The sequence below is a fragment of the Panthera uncia genome (assembly GCF_023721935.1).
Source record: "Panthera uncia isolate 11264 chromosome C1 unlocalized genomic scaffold, Puncia_PCG_1.0 HiC_scaffold_3, whole genome shotgun sequence".
NCBI lineage: Eukaryota > Metazoa > Chordata > Mammalia > Carnivora > Felidae > Panthera > Panthera uncia.
Window position 1 is genome coordinate 8,337,751 of NW_026057584.1, and position 10,206 is coordinate 8,347,956.

At 49.8% G+C, this 10,206-nt stretch overlaps 1 pseudogene; it reads right to left on the reverse strand.

The window, feature by feature from the left end:
* Positions 1 to 6,936: 6,936 nt before the first annotated feature.
* On the reverse strand, positions 6,937 to 8,618 carry LOC125911080 (stromal membrane-associated protein 1-like; annotated as a pseudogene).
* Between the last annotated feature and the right edge of the window lie 1,588 nt (positions 8,619 to 10,206).

The following is a 10,206-nucleotide window of genomic DNA, read 5'->3' on the forward strand; positions in this document are numbered from 1 at the left end:
CTGCTTCGGATTCTGTGTCTCCCTCTCTCTCTGCCCACCCCCCACCCCCACTCGTGCTCTGTCCCTCTCTGTTTCTCAAAAATAAATAAACATTAAAAAAATTTTTTTTCAAATACAGTAAAATGATTTTTTGAATACCTAGCCAGGTTTAAACTCAAAGAGGGAAACTCCCAGGTGCCAGGAATGCAGAGGGAACATAAAACCAGTGAAGTTAGCAGGAGGAGAAGCAGAAATGGCTCATGGAGATCGGGAGACAGCTGTTGACCTTCAAAGCCAAGGGCAGGGGTTCTGAAGTTACACAGAAAGCCTAGAAATCATCATAACCAATGAATCTCAGGGGCTTGAGCGGCGAAAGCAAAGCTGTAGGTTGGCTTCTATGACTCAGGAATGAGGGGCCCCCGTGGAAAGTAACCCCACTGAAGTGGAGGTCACAAAGGGTCAAAGCCAAGGAAGCAGAAGAGGGCCCTTATCAGTTGCCTGTCCCTCTTTTAACAATTCCCTCAAAAGTTCCACTCAGCGACTTGTACTGAGTGGTATCTGCTCTTTGGGAAACTTAGTCTTTTAGGCGGACGCACGTTGTGTGAATGGTCACTTGGGAGAGCAGACAGTCGGGTCGGTCAGTGAGGAAAGGAGGGGGAAGAGAATGGCTATCAGGCGGGCAGCTTGCAGTCTGACATAGGCCCCCACCACAATCTCCTCTGCCTCTTACGGTCCAGCCTCTACCTATCAGCCAGAGTGATCGTGTGCTTAAATTTTAAGGCAATACGTGTACATAGTGAAAAAAGAAATAGCTAGCAGTCTAGCTAATACCATAGTTTAAAAAAACGCCTCGGAAGGCCTGGGTGGCTCTGTCGGTTGAGCCTCCAACTTAGGCTCAGGTCATGATCTCCCCGCTCGTGAGTTTAAGCCCCGCATCCAGCTCTGTGCTGACAGCTCAGAGCCTACTTTGGATCCTCTGTCTGCCTCTCTCTCTGCCCTGCTTGCATGATCTTTCTCTGAAAAATAAATAAACATTAAAAAAATGTTTTTTAAAAAAGTCTCCTTCTCACCCCTACTCTTTATTCCCTCAGCCCAGGAATTATCTGGATTTTCAGCGCGTGTGCGTGTGTGTGTGTGTGTGTGTGTGTGTGTGTATCAGGCCGTATCATTTCCCTACTGAAAATCCCCCTGTGGATCTCAGTCTGCCCTCGGGCCCTGCCCTCCCTCTGCTCCTGCCACTTTCCTCCTGGCTCTTAGAGGTTGGTTCTCTGGCTTTCCGGCAGTCCTTGGAAATGCTGCCCTGAGGCCTTCCCCCCCTTGCTGTTCTCTCTGCCAGGAACACTCTTCAGGGCTCAGTTCATTTCCACCTTGTTAAACAACACGACTTTCTCTTTAGGCTCAACCCTGTAACCCTGTGCAAGTATCCGAGTCCTAGATGCCCCGGCTCTGCTGTGGATCACCGAGAGACATGATGGGTCAGCCCAGGGCACTGTGGGAAGGCAGGAAGCGGCCCTGACCTGAATGTGGATGAGCTTAGGAGCTGAGGAATCATTTATTCACTCAATATGTGTCGGGCGCTGCCTCCTATGACCCGGTGTGGGGAAGGCACAAGAGAATGAGATGGTGCGGCACATTCTTCTGGAACTTTCAGACACAGACAATAAGCACGAAAACAAACAAAATCATTCCAGACTGTGGTAAGTTCTTTTTTTTTTTTTAATTTTTTTTTTAACGTTTATTTATTTTTGAGACAGAGAGAGACAGAGCATGAACAGGGGAGGGGCAGAGAGAGAGGGAGACACAGAATCTGAAACGGGCTCCAGGCTCTGAGCTGTCAGCGCAGAGCCCGACGCGGGGCTCGAACTCACGGACCGTGAGATCATGACCTGAGCCGAAGTCGGACGCCTAACCGACTGAGCCACCCAGGTGCCCCCAGACTGTGGAAAGTTCTATGAAGGGCATGAACAGGGGGTGCAGAAGATGGTTTTAGGGGTGGAGGGGGGTACGTCAGAATGTGTGGTCAGGAAGGCCACCTCAGAGCCCTCAAGGAGGAGAAGGCACCAAACAAGGAGCCAGGAGAAAGGAGTTTCACAGCACATGCAAAGATCCTGAGGTGGCAGAGAGTGGACCAGCAGAGCAAAGGGAAGGAGAAGGGGAGCAGGAGTGGGCAAGGCTGGGCTACAGGCTGAGCTAAACTCGGGTTTATTGTAAGATCCTCGGGAGGATTTTCATCAGGGCAGTGCTGTGACCTGCTCTGATTTATGTGGCAGCCGGCTTATGGGACCTGGATTTTGTGAGACCTTTGAGTGGTTTCTGTAATTTTCCGTTTGCAGCACTATCTTGGGATAGCTTTGTGGGAGTTATGTTTTCTAGCCAATTTGGTTAAACCAACAGCAGGATGCATTTTATGGGTGCAGAGCCACAGGACGTGTTTTTGCAAATCCCCTACCTGCTTCCTTGTGACCTTGGCATTGTCTCCCCCAGGACAGACGCTCATGCCCCCTGAAAGGTGGACTCTTTGTTTGTGATGCCCCACAACACAGGGCCTCTCAGGCTTACCTTCCTCTAGAGGTAGATGTATCAGTCATAGCTCTCCAGAAAACCGAAACCAATAGGTGATAGGTATATACCTTTTCTATCCCTCTTTTAAAGAAATTGGCTAATGTGACTGGAGGGCTGGCCACTCTGAAATCCATAGGGCAGGCTGGCAGTCTGAAAACTCAGGTAGGGGTTGATGGTGCCATCGCGAGGCAGAATTTCTTCTCTGGGAAGCCTCAGCTTTTGCAGCTGCTGCCTTCAACTGATTGGGCGAAGCCCACCCCCATTATGGAAAGTAATAAAGTCAACTCCTTGTAGATGTTCACCATATGTACAAAATACCTTTACAGCGACACTTAGATTAGCATTTGAATAAGTAACTGGGTACTATAGCCTAGCCAATCTTGACACATGAAATTCAGCATCACAGTAAAATATATAAAAAGTGAAATCAAAGTCCTTATTCCAGGACCAACTTATGAAATCTTTGGGCCAATCGGAGCTCTTTAGTTCTGTTGCTTTGGGTAACCCTGTGTGTGAATGCTGGAAGCATTAACATCCACCAGCTGTCTTTTGGTTGAAGATGATGGCATTTGACCACGGCTGAACAAGCCTAAATCAGGGAAAGCATAAAACTCCAGGCACCCGTTTCCCAGTCTGGACCTGGAGGCTGCTGCGAGAAGCTGAGTCGAGCCCAAGCGTCTTCCCTCTCCTGTTGGACAGTCAGCCTGTGCTTGGCGACAGTTGGTGAGGTTTGCAGCCAGAGTGACCTGTGAGGGAGGTGCCTTACCATGCCGGCCCCTCTGCCTGGGGCGGGGGGGGCCTCCAGGGATGTTCCTGTATCTTTAATGTCAAGTCTTAGCTGTGCAATCTTTTTTCCCCTCCATCAGATACCTCTGGTTCACCATTAGAGGATCTGACTGCCTGACTGAGTTCCACACAACCCTTCAGAGCCTCCTGTTTCTCTGTCTTTTGTGTGTAGTTTGTGTGGTCAGATGACGCCCAGCCACAGAGACAAGCAAAATAAGCCAAAGGGGAAATGAACATGTCCCACACAGCCTGACTCTGGGGTAAAGGGCAGTGACAGGCTGGGTTGTTTAATTCTCCCATGCCTAAAAGTGTGTGTGCATGTAAATCGTGCCAGGCTCATGCCAGGCGTGCTGGGGAGGATGGGGGCCAGCTCTGTGACCGTTCTGGACTTTGGTTCAAGCCTTCACCCTGGACAGTCTGCCAGTGGGCACCGCCCTCCCATCTGGGTTCTCTATGGATGGGTGCAGAATGAGCCCCATGCCAGGGCATCCTGACCTCCAACCTGAAGAACATGATTGCTTTAGTTTGGTTCCCTTAGAAGCAAACCTTGAGACAAGAACTGGGCGAAGAAGTGTATTTGAGATGTGGTCCCAGAAATCATGGGGTGGAGAAATGAGACCGGGAAGAAAGGAGAGAAAAGAAAGTGCATATCAACAGGCATGATACGGCTGTGGGAAATGGGATCAGTCCTACAGGGCATCTTCTGAGAGACTGTGTGGAACACGCCTCAGAGTTGTCTCACCAGCGGGGAAGAAGCTGGGGTGTATTCCTTATCAGCATTTTTTTAAAAAAAAGTAGGCTCCACGCCCAATGTGGGGCTTGAACTCACAACCCTGAGATCAAGAGTTGCATGGTCTGTCAGCTGAGGCAGCCAGGCACCCCTTCATTACCAGCTTTTTAAACAGTTTTATTAAAATGTAACTCATATACATATAACTGATCCATTAAAAGTAGACGATTCAGTAATTTTTAGTTTACTCACAAATGTGTGTTAGCCATTCCCATAGTCAATTTTAGAATATTTTCATAACCTTAAGGAGAAATCTCATACCCTTTAGCTATCACCCCAATCCCCCGCCTCAGCCTAGGCAACTACTAACCTACTTTCTGTCTTTATAGACTTGCCTTCTGGACATTTCATATGAGCGGAGTCACAGAACATGTGGATTTCTGTGACTGACTTCTTTCACTTTCCAAGGCTACAGGATGTATCTCTACCTCATTCCGTTTTACGGCCAAATGATATTCCATTGTATGAATGTATCACATTTTATTTCTCCATGTGTCCATTGATGGACATTTGGGTTGTTTCCACCTTTTGACTATCCTGAATACATCCTGCTGTAAACATTCATGCACAACTTTTTCTGTGGATATATGTTTTCATTTCTTTTGGGTGTATACTTAGGGGTAGAATTGCTGGGTTATACGGTACCTCTCTGTTTAATCATTTGAGGAACCAGCAAACTGTTTTCCAAAGTCACTACACCATTTTCCATTCCTACAGGGCTGTATGAGAATATAGTTAGCTGTTAATGCACAACAAATCACTCCAAAACTTAGCAGGTTAAAACAATAAACATTTGGGGTGCCTGGGTGGCTCAGTCCATTAAGTGTCCATCTTCAGCTCAGGTCATGATCTCGCGGTGCTTGAGTTCAAGCCCCGCGTTGGGCTCTGTGCTGACAGCTCAGAGCCTGGAGCCTGCTTCCGATTCTGTATCTCCCTCTCTCTCTGCCTCTCCCCTTCTCGTGCTCTCTGTCTCTCTCAAAAATAAATAAACATTAAAAAAACCAATAAATGTTTGCTATATCACAGTTTTCGAGGGTCAGGAATCCAGGAGCAGCTCAACTAGGTGGTTCTAGCTCAGGGTTCTGTTTAGGGTCTCTCATGAGGCTGGAATCATCAAAAGGTTTGACTGTGTCGGGGAATCCACTTCCAACATGGCCACATGGCTGTCTCACTTGCCTGACAAGGGAGTGTTGGTTGTTGACAGGGGTCCTTATGCACCTTTCCTATGTGTACCTTCCCCTGGATTGCTTGAGCATCCTCATAACATGGCAGCTGGCTTCCGCCAAGAACAAGAGATCCAAAAGGGAAAAAGGCAGGAGCTACAATTCTTTTATGATCTAGCCTTGGATATCATACACTGTCGTTTCTGTAACATCCTATCACACAGTTCAGCCATTTTCAGTGTGGAAAGGAAATACACACGGTGTGAGTCCCGGGAAACAGGGGTCATCGGAGGCCATCTTGGAAGTCACTTACCACATGAGACGTTTTCCCACCCACTCCCATCCCTCAGTGGGAGGGTTGCTCCTGGGGTGTTAAATCCCTGGAACTTTTGGCCTAAACCAGAACATGCTGAAGACACATCATGCTGAAGACCGGCCTCCCTTTGGCCTAACTCTGATTTCAGCTGTGCCTACGGAGGAAGGGTCCCGACTCGAGTGCCTGCCTTGCTCCCTCTACTTTCTGCCCCGGGACTTTCTCTGACACACAACAGCCCTCTGGATTCTCATACATACACAACCAGAAAATGCAGGGATGCTAAGAGCCCTGGGAGGAAGCCAATTAACAACCAATTATCTGGTCCTCCAGGCAGATGGGTTTGGGAGGCATGTAAGCCGCTCTGCTTCAGGAGCTAAGGCAAAGAAAACTGAGCTTGTCTCCAATTGCTCATTATTTTACAGAAAGGCTGTGCCTGGTATCCTCTTACCTCATCTCTGTATTTGAGCTACAATTCTTTTTTTTTTTTTTTTTTGCTTTTCACATCAATGTTTTTAATTAAAAAAAATTTTTTTAATGTTTATTTATTTTTGAAAGAGAGAGAGAGACAGAGCGAGAGCAGGGGGAGGGGCAGAGAGAGAGGGAGACACAGAATCCGAAGCAGGCTCCAGGCTCCGAGCTGTCAGCACACAGCCTGATGTGGGGCTCGAACTCATGAACTGTGAGATCATGACCTGAGCCGAAGTTGGATGCTTAACTGACTGAGCCACCCAGGTGCCCCTCAATGTTTTAAACTTTATTTAAGAGAGAGAGAGAGTGCATGTGCGAGTGGGGGAAGGGCAAAGAGAGAGGGTGAGAGAGAGAATCCCAAGTAGACCCTGCACTGTCAGTGCAGAGGCCATTGCGGGGCTCACAGTCACAATCTGTGAGATCATGATCTGAGCCCAAGTCGAGAGTCAGGAGGTTAACGGACTGAGCCACCCAGGTGCCCCCACATCACATTTAATCAGTACAGACCAACATGGTCAATCAGATAATTCTTTTTAATTTTTTTTATTTGTGTGTGAGAGAGAGAGAGAGAGGGAGAGAGAGAGAGAGAGAGAGAGAGAGAGAGAATCTTCATCAGGTTCCACCTTCATCAGGTTCCACGCTCAGCATGGAGCCCGGTGCGGGGTTCGATCCCATGACCCTGGGGATCATGACCTGAGCCGACGCTCATGACCTGGACGGTCAACCGATTGAGCCACCCAGGTGCCCCAGTCAGATAATTCTTAATATGAACAAATGGGGAAAAAGAAAAAAAAAGTACACAAGTAAACATGGGAACGAGATGTGTTTTAGCAAAGAATGTCAGGTTCTGGATGTAACTTGCCCCGCAGTTTTCATTTCCACAGCTGTGTGCCGAGAGTCTGAACGGATGAGCTTCCGGGCCAGCCTGCTGTTGTGTTGGGGGCTGGCCAAAACCCACTGCAGGGTTCGGGCTACTGATACCCGTGCCAGTCATTTGCTGATTCATCTGCGAGAGGTTCTACTGGGGCCGTTGAGCTTGCGGCAGGCCAAGCTCACCCAAGGGTGTGCCCCTCTGTCCTACGGTTCCTCCTTGGGGGCCGACCACATTTGAAGGAAGTGACATCACACCGGTTCATGTGCTTCCCATAGACCCGCTGGGCCTGGGCATGCCCACCGTCAGGCTGGCGCTCTGTCCCATCACATTTCCTAGAAGACCAGGAGCTGCAGGTGGAGGCACAGGCGTGCCCGTCGATGGAAAGCCTTGAAAGACAGACGGTGCTCGGGAGGCAAATGGCATATTTGTGGGTCCCATAAGCACACCAGGAGTACTCTTCTGCCGAACGGTTCCACACAGAGAGAAGATGGAGTCTTTGGAGCGTCGCTTCTTCCCCACCTCTTCTGACTTTGTAGCTTGCTGAGTGAACAGATCGAGCACCCCAGATATTAACGTAGACAGAGTGGCAGCAGCAGGTATAGAGGACGTCCCCGGAGCTGGGGGTGTAGACGGTTGGAGGTAAGGGATTCGAAGTCTTTGGTCCAAAGGTGTCCAGATCATCACTCAGGGCTGGCAGTGCGGTTGTGTTCCCATTGGTCACTGGTGCCTCAGCAGCGCCATCAGGTCCTAAAAGGTTGGCAGTGGGCTCTGCGACTTTTTTAGCGCTGGTACTTTTATTTTCAAAAATTTTTAATGTTTTTAATATTTTTAATTTATTTTTGAGAGACAGAGAGAAAGACAGAGTATGAGCTGGTGAGGGGCAGGGAGAGAAGGGGACAGAGAATCTGAAGCAGGCTCCAGGCTCTGAGCTGTCAGCACATAGCCCGACATGGAGCCCGAACCCACAAACTGTGAGATCATGACCTGAGCTGAAGTTGGATGTTCAACCGACTGAGACACCCAGGCACCCCAATATTGCATTTAAAAAAAATTTTTTTTAACGTTTATTTATTTTTGAGACAGAGAGAGACAGAGCATGAACGGGGGAGGGTCAGAGAGAGTGAGACACAGAATCTGAAACAGGCTCCAGGCTCTGAGCGGTCAGCACAGAGCCCGACGCGGGGCTCGAACTCACGGACCGCGAGATCATGACCTGAGCCGAAGTCGGACGCTTAACCGACCGAGCCACCCAGGCGCCCCCCCCCAATATTGCATTTTATCATAGTATTTCTTCTTTTCATATTCGTCTCTGACAAAAAAAAAAAAAAAATTCCACTGCTTGATCTACCCGTGATCTTCGAAAGTTCCCTGGAAGATTGGCTGTATAGAATAGTCTTGCTTTACTATTTCCCATATCTCTCGCATGCCCTGTATCTGTCCTGGTGTCCACTGCGTCTAGGTTGACTGACTTGACCTTGGATAAATGAACCCCAAGATTTCTATGGATTCCAGCACATCTGATGCAAATAAACACACCGATATTCCAGGAAGCCCATGGAGGACCTTTGAGCTTGCGGTTCACGCACTGTGTGCTGTCTTCCTCCCTCAGCACCTTGGACAGGAAGAGCTGGCGCTGTCGTTCAGCCTCTGAGCCTCCTCATGGCAGGAGCACGTGGCCATCTCAGCAGCGGGGTGGGGACCCCTGGGCAGTTTCGGCCGCGGCGGTCACGGGCAGGAGCTGGGCGGGGTGAACGCACCTGGAGCCGTCAGGACCGCAGGTGGACCCTTTTTCACACACTTTTACAGGTAGAGTTGCGGAGCGAGAGAGAGAGAGAGAGAGAGAGAGAGAGAGACATCTCTATATTTTGGTACCTGCTGCCAGGGTTTGTCTCCGGTAATGCTGTAATTCTCATCCCTGGCGACGAAGCCTGTTCCCCTCTATCTGAGAGGCTGCGTGCGGCGAGGAGGGTGTCCTGTATGCCTCCCAGATAAACGTGGGGAGAAGCGGGGACAACTTAGAGGCTTAGAGAGGGGGAGGAGGGGTCCGCAAAGGGTGGCAGCGTGGAAGACTGGTTACACACTCGGCAGGGGGGGGGGGGTGTCGAGCCTACCAATAAATATGCTGAAAATAACAAAAGGCACGTTTCTCACTCTCAGGGAGGGATGAACGAAAGGGGATGAATGCCGTTGTTGGTTAGATTGGAATTGGAGGAATGACCCTGGGATCATGACCTGAGCTGAAATCAAGAATTGTGTGCTCAACCCACTGAGCCACTCAGGTGCTCCAAAGAACTGCATTTTATTTATTTATTTATTCGTTTGTTTATTTAATTTTATTTATTTATATGTTTATTTTTGAGAGAGAGAGAGAAAGAAGATGAGAGGAGGAGGGGCAGAGAGAGGGGGAGACACAGAATCCGAAGCAGGCTCCAGGCTCGGAGCTGTCAGCGCAGAGCCCGACGGGGGGCTCCACCTCAGGAGCCGTGAGATCATGACCTGAGCTGAAGTCGGACGCTTAACTGACTGAGCCACCCAGGCGCCCCCAAGGAACTGCACTTTAAAATGAAAAAAAAAAAAAAAAAAAAAAAATAGGAGGAACAAATTTGACTGTTGAAACAAATTTCTAACTCCCCTCCTCCTCCCACCCTAACCAACCCCCAGAGGTAACCACTGTTCACTTCAGAATCAGACACAGGAAGAGACACGGAACACAGCCGCCCCTCCCGCCAGGCCCTGCTTCACTCCCCAGCCCGTGAGTTGCACGCTGGCCACGGCAGGGTGGGGGGCTGCGGGAGAACCTCAACCTGTTCTCCCGTCCGCAACTCCGTGGAGGGGACTATGTGTCCCCCTTCTGCAGACTAGGAAGCTGAGGTCAGAGGAGGGAAGGGACTCGTCCAAGGTCACACATCCAAGTCCTTGCTCTTGCTGCAGCCGCCCTCTTTCACCGCAGAATGACCTCTGCTCGGGGAAAGAGCCAGCCTGGAGCCAGGTGGGGGCTGGGGTCCTCCTGGGTCCCTTTCCTGAGGGAGAGGGGTTCAGCCTGACTGAACTGGTTCTGCCCTAATAAAGGCCTGCTTGTTGCAGCCTGCTCTTTCCATCTTTGTTTACAGCGCTTGCACACAAACACACTTGAGAAGTTCGTGGGAACATGAGTGGCCGGAAGGCAGGATGCTAGCCTGAGGGTGGACAGGGCCTGCCGGGCCACCTACACGGGGATGGGGCCTGCCTCCTTCCTGTAACTCCTCTGGCCCTCTGTCTCTCTCTGCGT